At 40.0% G+C, this 9605-nt stretch overlaps 1 pseudogene; it reads right to left on the reverse strand.

Moving 5' to 3' along the window:
• Positions 1–8897: 8897 nt before the first annotated feature.
• LOC128627571 (uncharacterized) lies at positions 8898–8978 on the reverse strand (annotated as a pseudogene).
• Between the last annotated feature and the right edge of the window lie 627 nt (positions 8979–9605).

Raw genomic sequence — 9605 nt, forward strand, 5'->3', positions numbered from 1 at the left:
GTAGAACAAGAGAGCCCAGACAAACAGAAGAAAGGGCAAACCTATAGCATACAGTCTTGGAGATCAGAGACCACACCACTGAACCTCATGGAATTCCTACCATATAAGTTCACCTACAAAGACAGCCAACAACATGAAACATCAGGAAACAAAGAAACAAACAAAAAGAGTCATCTAAAATGTTGAAACAAAAAAAAGGACATGCAATCACAAGGAATGGAAGATTCCCCAGTAAAAAAACTAAACAGAATGGAGGTAACCAAACTATCAGATATAAAATTCAAATTAATGTTGATAAAAATGCTCAAGGAGCTCAAAGACAACTATAAGAAACTTAGTGGGGTAGAGATGGAGAGCATGGGGCGGGGTGGGCTGGGATGGGACTAAGAGACAGAAAACTGTACTTGAAAAATAATTAAATAAAAATAAATAAATAAACAAACAAACAAACAAACAAATTAATTAATTAATTAATTAAATAAAATAAAATGCTCAACCCCCCCCCCAAAAGAAACTTAGTGAGAACTATATCACCATGAAAAAGGAAATAGAAACTACAAACAAAAACCAGGAAGAAGTGAACAATAAAATCTCAGAAATAAAAAAACATATTAGAGTGAATTACAAACAGGCTAGAGGAAGCAGAGGATTGAGCCAGCAAGCAGAAGGATAAGATAGAAAAAATCACCTAGATGAACCAAGAAAAGGAAAAGACACTCAGGGATGCTGGGAGGATGGTGACGGAGTAAGATGGAGCTGATGCTACCTCCTGTACTCATAGGTGAAAATCCTGGCAGATCTATAGAGAAACAGTACAATAAACCATCAGTTACCCAGCATTTATGAAATTAAAAGACCAGAGATTGTGACTGACGCTGAAACACCAGATGGTGGCAGAGTCAGCTACTGGAGCTGGGTCTCACACAGCCCCTGTGCTGCCGCCAGAGCAACAGGCCTGGGAGCCGGGGAGTCAGGTATGGGAGCCAGACACTCCAAGCCCCTGTGACAGTCCTGGGGGACAGAGGAGTCAGGAAGCGGAGCGGGGACATTCTCCGCCCCTGTGCCGATGCCTGGGCAACAGAAGGGTCAGTTGCAGGAGCTGGGACACCAAAGGCCCCTGTGACACTGCCATAGAGACAGGCCTGGGCCCTGAGGAGCCAACTACGGGAGCCGGGAAGTTCTCAGCCTCTGTGCCGCTGCCATAGCGACGGGACTGGATGCCAGGGAGTTAGGTACAGAAGCCGGTACACTCCAAACCCCTGAGACGGCCCTGGGAGGCAGAGGAGCCCGCTACGGGCACCTGGACTTTCTCAGCCCCTGAGCCGCTGCCATAGTGATGGGACTGGACCCTGGGGAATCAGGTACGGGAGTTGGGACATACTAAGCCTCTGTGCCACTGCCATAGAGACAGGACTAGACACCAGGGAGTCAGGTACAGAAACTGGGACACTCCAAACCCCTGTGACGGCCCTGGGCAGCAGAGGAGCCAGATACGGGAGCCAGGACATTCCCAGCCTCTGTGCTGCTGCCGTAGTAATGGGCCTGGGTGCTTGAGGAGACAGCTACTAGAGCCGGGACATTCAGCAGTGGTAGGCGACTAACACAGGGACCAGCGCGAGGACCAGCGTGAGGACCAGCGTGAATGTAGGTGGAGACGAAGAACATAAAGAAACTTCAAGGAGTCTGCACCACTGAACTTCACAAGGATCATACCACAGAAGTTTAAACCATAAAACCAGGGTTTCAGAATAGATCAATTTTAGAAGCAGAGACTAACAAGAACAGTCTCAAACAATGGGAAGACAAAGAAACAATCCCCAGATGAAAGAAAAAGCAGAAACTTCAGAAAGAATGTAAGATGAAATACAGGCTGATCAACTATCAGATAGTGAATTCAAAGCACTGGTTATTATGCAGTTCAAAGAGCTCACAGTGAACTACCAGAAACTACAGGGGAACTACAATGATCTCTCTACAACCTACATCAGCATGAAAAAGGAAATGGAAACTATCAGCAAGAGACAAGAGGAAATGAAGAATACAATTTCTGAATTGAAGAACACAGTAGAAAGTTTCCAAAGTAGAATAGATGAAGCGGAGGATAGGATTAGTGAGTTGGAGGACAAGGTAGAAAGCATCTCACAGAAAGAGCAAGAAAATGAAAAGAGGCTCAGAAAGAATGAAGAGGGATTAAGAGAAAAGCAAGACAATATGAAATGTAATAATACCCGAATAATAGGAATACCAGAAGGAGAAGAAGAAGAACAAGAGATAGAAAATGTATTTGAACGAGTAATGAGAGAAAATTTTCCTAATTTGATAAGAGAAAAAGTCTCACAAATCCAGGAATCACAGAGAGTCCCAATCAAGAGGAACCCAAGGAGGCCCACTTCAAGACACATCATCATCAAAATGGCAAAATTCCAAGACAAAGAGAGAATCTTAAAGGCAGCAAGGGAGAAAAAAGAAATAACATACAAGGGAGTCCCAATAAGGTTAGCTACTGACTTCTCAATGGAAACACTCCAAGCAAGAAGAGAATGGCAAGAAATATTCCAAGTAATGAGAACCAAAGGCCTACAACCAAGGCTACTTAACCCAGCAAGGCTCTCAATCAAGACAGATGGCCAAATAAAGAGCTTCCAAGACAAAAGAAGCCTAAAAGAATACGCCTCCACCAAACCAGCTCTACAAGAAATACTAAAAGGACTGCTTTAAGGGAAGGAAGGATAAGAGGGAGACAGAGAGGAACACAGGTACAAAAATGGCAATGAATAAGTACCTATGAGTAATAACCTTAAACGTAAATGGATTAAATTCTCCAATCAAAAAACACAGAATAGCTCAATAGATAAGAAAGCATGACCCATACATATGCTGCCTACAAGAGACCCACCTCAGGACAAAAGACCATCACAGACTAAAAGTGAAAGGCTGGAAACAAGTTTCCCAAGCAAACGGACAAGAAAAAAAAGCTGGGGTAGCAATTCTCATATCAGACAAAATAGACTTCAAAAAAAAAAAAAACCATAAAGAGACACCCAGAAGGTCACTTCATTATACTCAAGGGAAGAATCCACCACAAAGACATTACCATTGTAAAAATGTATGCACCAAACATAGGGGCAGCCAAATATATCAAGAAAATCTTAGAGGACTGCAAGAAAGATATTGACAGCAACACAATTATAGTAGGGGATTTTAATGCCCCACCGTCAAAAATGAACAGATCTTTCAAACAAAATATCAAGAAAAATATTGTGGCATTAAACAACACCCTAGATGAAATGGACTTAACTGATATACATAGAGCCCTTCATCCCAAAGAACCTAAATACACATTCTTTTCAAATGCACATGGAAAATTCTCAAAGACAGACCACATGATAGGACACAATAGGAGCCTCAACAAATTCAAGAATATTGAAATCATACCAAGCATTTTCTCTGACCACAGGGACTGAAACTGCAAACCAACCTCAAAGGAAAAAACCCAAAACACCCAAAATCATGGAGACTGATGGTATGCTATTAAACAATGAATGGGTCAAGAATGAAATTAGGGAAGAAATCAAAATGTTTCTGGAAACAAATGAAAATGATCTCACAACAACCCAAAACTTATGGGACACAGTGAAGGCAGTCCTGAGAGGGAAGTTTATAGCAATACAGGCCTACCTAAAGAATATAGAAACATTTCAAACGAACCACCTAACCCTACGCCTGCAAGAATTCCAGGAACAACAACAAAGACAGCCCAGAGCAAGCAGAAGGAAGAAAATAACCAAGATTAGAGCAGAATTAAATGACATAGAAACTAAAAGCACAATTTTAAGGATCAATGAATCCAGGAGTTGGTTCTTTGAGAAAATAAACAAAATAGACAAGCCTTTAAGTAGGCTCATCAAGAAAAGAAGAGAGAGGACACAAATAAATACAATCAGAAATGAAAGAGGAGAGATTAAAAACTGATACCACAGAAATAGAAGGGATTGTAAGAAATTACTATGAAGAACTGTATGCCAAGAAATTTGGGAACCTAGGGGAAATGGACACATTTCTAGAAAAATACAATCTTCCAAAACTCAGTGAAAAAGAAGCAGAAAATCTAAATACACCAATAACAGCAAAAGAAATTGAAACACTAATAAAAAAACTCCATCATACAAAAGCCCCGGACCAGATGGTTTCACAGGAGAATTCTACAAAGCATTTAAGGAAGAGCTAACCCCTATTCTCCACAGACTATTCCCAAAAATCCAGAAGGATGGAAAACTCCCAAATTCTTTTTATGAAGCCAGCATCATCTTAATTCCAAAACCATATAGAGACACAACAAAGAAAGAAAACTTCAGGCCAATATCGCTGATGAACATAGATGCTAAAATCCTCAACAAAATATTGGCAAATCGCATCCAACAATATATCCAAAAGATCATACACCATGACCAAGTGGGATTCATCCTAGGGATGCAAGGATGGTTCAATATTCGCAAATCAGTAAATGTAATACATTACATAAATAAAAGCAAAGACAAAAATCACATGATCATATCAATAGATGCGGAAACAGCTTTCGTTAAGGTACAACACCCATTCATGATAAAAAACACTCAGCAAAATGGGAATACAGGGAGCATTTCTCAAAATAATAAAGGCCATATATGAGAGACCTACAGCCAAAATCATACTCAATGGGCAAAAACTAAAAGCTTTTCCACTAAGATCAGGAACAAGACAAGGTTGTCCACTTTCACCACTTCTATTCAATATAGTATTGGAAGTTTTAGCCACAGCGATCAGGCAAGAAAAGGAAATAAAAGGCATCCAAATAGGAAAGGAGGAAGCAAAACTGTCACTGTTTGCAGATGACATGATAATGTACATGGAAAGTCCTATAGACTCTACCCAAAAAGTGCTCGAACTAATTAATGAGTTTGGCAAAACAGCTGGTTACAAAGTCAATATCCAGAAATCAAAGGCATTTTTGTATACCAACAGTGAATCAGCAGAAGCAGAAATAAAGAATAAAATCCCATTCAAGCCCTGACTGTTGTAGCTCAGTGGATTGAGCGCAGGCCTGCGAGCCAGACAATCGCTGTTCGATTCTCAGGCAGGGCACATACCTGGGTTGCAAGCCGGTTCCCTGCAGGCCAATTCCCAGCAGGGGATGCACAAAAGGCAACCATACATTGATGTTTCTCTCCCTCTCTCTCTTTCCCTTCCCCTCTAAAGATAAATAAAATCTTTAAAAAAATTTTTAAAAAAATCCCATTCAATATAGCAAAAAGAAAAATAAAATATCTGGGAATAAACCTAACTAAGGAGGTAAAAAACCTGTATGCAGAAAACTACACAGCCCTGAAGAAAGAAATCAAGGAAGACACAAACAAATGGAAACATATACCTCGTTCATGGATTGGAAGAATTAACATCATCAAAAGGTCCATACTACCAAAAGCAATATACACATTCAATGCAATACCTATTAAAGTACCAATGGCATATTTCACAGACATAGAAAAGACACTTCAAAACTTTATATGGAATCATAAACGAGCCCGAATAGCAGCTGCTCTTCTGAGAAAGAAGAACAAAGTAGGGGGGATCAAAATACCTGATATCAAACTGTATTACAAGGCCACTGTAATCAAAACAGCCTGGTACAGGCAAAAAACAGGCACATAGACCAATGGAACAGAACAGAGAGCCCAGAAATCAACCCAACTCTCTACAGTCAATTAATATTCGACAAAGGGGGCAGTAACATAAAATGGAGTAAAGAGAGCCTCTTCAACAAATGGCGTTGGGAGAACTGGACAGCTACATGCAAAAAAATGAAACTTGAGCACAGACTTACACCATACACCAAAACAAATTCAAGGTGGATAAAAGACTTAAATGTAAGTCGTGACACCATTAAAGTCCTAGAGGAGAACATTGGCAAGAAAATCTCAGATATTTCACGCAGCAACATTTTTACTGATATGTCCCCGAGAGCAAAGAATGTAAAGGAAAGAATAAACAAATGGGATCTCATCAAAATAAAAAGCTTCTGCATGGCTAAAGAAAACAGTATTAAATTAGCAAGACAACCAACTGTATGGAAAACATATTTGCCAATGATACCTCAGACAAAGGTTTAATCTCTAAAATATACAAAGAACTTACACGACTCCACTCTAAGAAGACACCCAACCCAATTAGAAAATGGGAAAAGGACTTGAACAAACACTTCTCCAAGGAGGACATACAGAACATTCATAGACACATGAAGAGATGCTCAATATCATTAGCTATCAGAGAGATGCAAATTAAAACCACAATGAGATACCACTTTACACCAGTCAGGATGGCTATCATAAACAAAGCAACAAACAACAAATGTTGGAGGGGTTGTGGGGAAAAGGGGACCTTAGTTCACTGTTGGTGGGATTGCAGACTGGTACAACCATTATGGAAAACAGTATGGATTTTTCTCAGAAAAATAAAAATCGACCTGCCTTTTGACCCAGCAATTCCACTGCTAGGATTATATCCTAAGAATCCTAAAACATCAATATCAAAGAACCTATGCACCACAATGTTCATAGCAGCACAATTTACAATAGCCAAGAGTTGGAAGCAACCTAGGTGCCCATCAGTAAATGAATGGATCAAAAAATTGTGGTACATATACACAATGGAATTCTATGCAGCAGAGAGAAAGAAGGAGCCACTACCATTTGCAACAATATGGATGGAACTGGAAAGCATTATGCTGAGTGAAATAGGCCAGGTGCTGAAAGAAAAATGCCATATGATCTCACCTTTAACAGGAAGCTAAACAACAAAACAAACAAGCAAGCAGAAAAAAAAAAAAGACACTGAAATAGAGAACAAGGGGATAGTGACCAGAGGGGGAGAAGGAGGGGAAGTTAAGGGGAAAAAGGGGGGAGGGATTTGGAGGAACAAATAGGAAGGACACAGGGACGAGAACTAAGGGGGGGGGGGAAATGAGAGGGAGGTGGGGAGCAAGGGGCAGGGGAGGCTGGGATGGGAAAAATAGACAAAAAACTGTACTTGAAAAATAACTAAATAAAATTTTAAAAAATGAGAAAAGGACTTGATCAAACACTTCTCCAAGGAGGACATGCAGAACATTCAGAGACACATGAAGAGATGCTCAATATCGCTAGGTATCAGAGAGATGCAAATTAAAACCACAATGAGATACCACTTTACACCAGTCAGGATGGCTATCATAAACAAAGCAACAAACAACAAATGTTGGAGAGGTTGTGGGGAAAAGGGGACCTTAGTTCACTGTTGGTGGGATTGCAGACTGGTACAACCATTATGGAAAACAGTATGGAATTTTCTCAGAAAAATAAAAATCGACCTGCCTTTTGACCCAGCAATTCCACTGCTGGGATTATATCCTAAGAATCCTAAAACATCAATATCAAAGAACCTATGCACCACAATGTTCATAGCAGCACAATTTACAATAGCCAAGAGTTGGAAGCAACCTAGGTGCCCATCAGTAAATGAATGGATCCAAAAATTGTGGTACATATACACAATGGAATTCTATGCAGCAGAGAGAAAGAAGGAGCTACTACCTTTTGCAACAACATGGATGGAACTGGAAAGCATTATGCTGAGTGAAATAGGCCAGGTGCTGAAAGACAAATACCATATGATCTCACCTTTAACAGGAAGCTAAACAACAAAACAAGCAAGCAAGCAGAAAAGAACAAACAAAGACACTGAAATAGAGAACAAGGGGACAGTGACCAGAGGGGAGAAGGAAGGGAAGTTAAGGGGAAAAGGGGGGAGGGATTTGGAGGAACAAATAGGAAGGACACAGGGATGAGAACTAAGGGGGGTGGAAATGGGAGGGAGGTGGGGAGCAAGGGGCGGGGGAGGCTGGGATGGGAGAAATAGACAAAAAACTGTACTTGAAAAATAACTAAATAAAATTAATTTTAAAAAAAAGTAGGCCCAGGAGCAAAAAAACTGACAAGCCTCTCACCTGTGCAGTGGAGAGATGCAGCCTTGGAACCAGAATGGCAGCTCAGTGACAGGTGAATGTGCTGTGTACCACATCATCCTGGGGAAGATTGGTCCTTAGGATATGCTGAGAATTGAGAAGATCTGACCACTGGAGTTCAGAAGAAGAGAACTCAGCCTCCTTGGGCACCACAGAGGACACTCAGCTTCCAGAAACTCACCATCTCACTTCCAAAGGCTCCTGGTCTGTTTCTTCTTCATTTAGTCTTGCAAGATTGTATGTTTCTAGGAAGTTATTCATTTCTTCCAGACTGGACAATTTGTTGGCATATAACTGTTCATAGTATATTCTTTTTTTTTAAAGATTTTATTTATTTATTTTTAGAAAGGGGAAAGGAGGAAGAAAGGGAGAGAAACATCAATGTGTGGTTGCCTCTTGAGCACCCCCTATTGGGGACCTGGTCCACAACCCAGGTATGTGCCCTGACTGGGAATCAAACCAGCAAGTTTTTGGTTTGAAGTCCAGTGCACAATCCACTGAGCCACATGAGCCAGGGTCATAGTATTTTCTTAAAATCCTTTGTATTTTTGTGCTGTCAATCATCACTTTTCTCTCATATCTGATTTGATTTATTGGGGTCCTCTCTTTTTCTTGATGAGTCTGGTTAAAGGTTTATCAATTTTGTTTGTTTTCAAAGAACCAGCTCTTGGTTTCATTCATCTTTTGTATTTTTTAGACTCTACTTTGTTTATTTTCACTCTGCTCTTTATTATTTCTTTCTTTTTACTCATTTTGGGCCTTGTTTGTTCTTTTTTTTATTTCCTTTCAGTGTAGTGTTAGATCATTTGTTTCCAGATTTTTTAATTTCTTTTTTAATTTTTTTATTATTTGTTATAGTTGTTCGATTACAGTTGTCTGGCTGTTTTCTTCCAGGACTTTTATGGTAACAAACTATAGAAATGATCCCTGAAAGTATAGTCTTTCAGGACTTTTATGGTGTCACAACTCATATTTAAGTCTTTTATCCATCTTGAGTTATTTTGGTGTATGCTGTAACTTGGGGGGTCTTGTTTCATAGTTTTTTTACAAGTACTTGTTAAGATCTCCCAGAATCCTTTACTGAAGGTGATATTTCTACTCCATTTTAAGCTCCTGCCTACTTTCTCAAATATTAACTGACCATAGAGACATGGGTTTATTTCTGGGCTCTTTACTCTGTTTCATTGATCCATGTGTATGTTTTCAAGCAATGAGATACCACTGCACACCAGTCAGAGTGGCAATCATTAACACATCAACAAACAAGTGCTAGCAAGGTTGTGGAGAAAAGAGAACCTTAGTACACTGTTGGTGGAAATGCAGACTGGTGCAGCCACTGTGGAAAACAGTATGGTATTTCCTCAAAAAAACTAAAGATGGAACTGCCTTTCAATCCAGCAATCCCACTGCTGGGGCTATACTTTAAGAATCCTGAATCACCTATTTAAAAGAAACTATGCACCCCAATGTTCATAGCAGCATTATTTATAATAGCCAAATGCTGGGAAGAGCCTAAGTGCCCATCAGTAAATAAGTGGATCAAAAAACTGTGGTACATTTACACAGTGAA

Source organism: Artibeus jamaicensis, unplaced genomic scaffold, assembly GCF_021234435.1.
Source record: "Artibeus jamaicensis isolate MK-2021 breed Jamaican fruit bat unplaced genomic scaffold, CSHL_Jam_final contig_447, whole genome shotgun sequence".
NCBI lineage: Eukaryota > Metazoa > Chordata > Mammalia > Chiroptera > Phyllostomidae > Artibeus > Artibeus jamaicensis.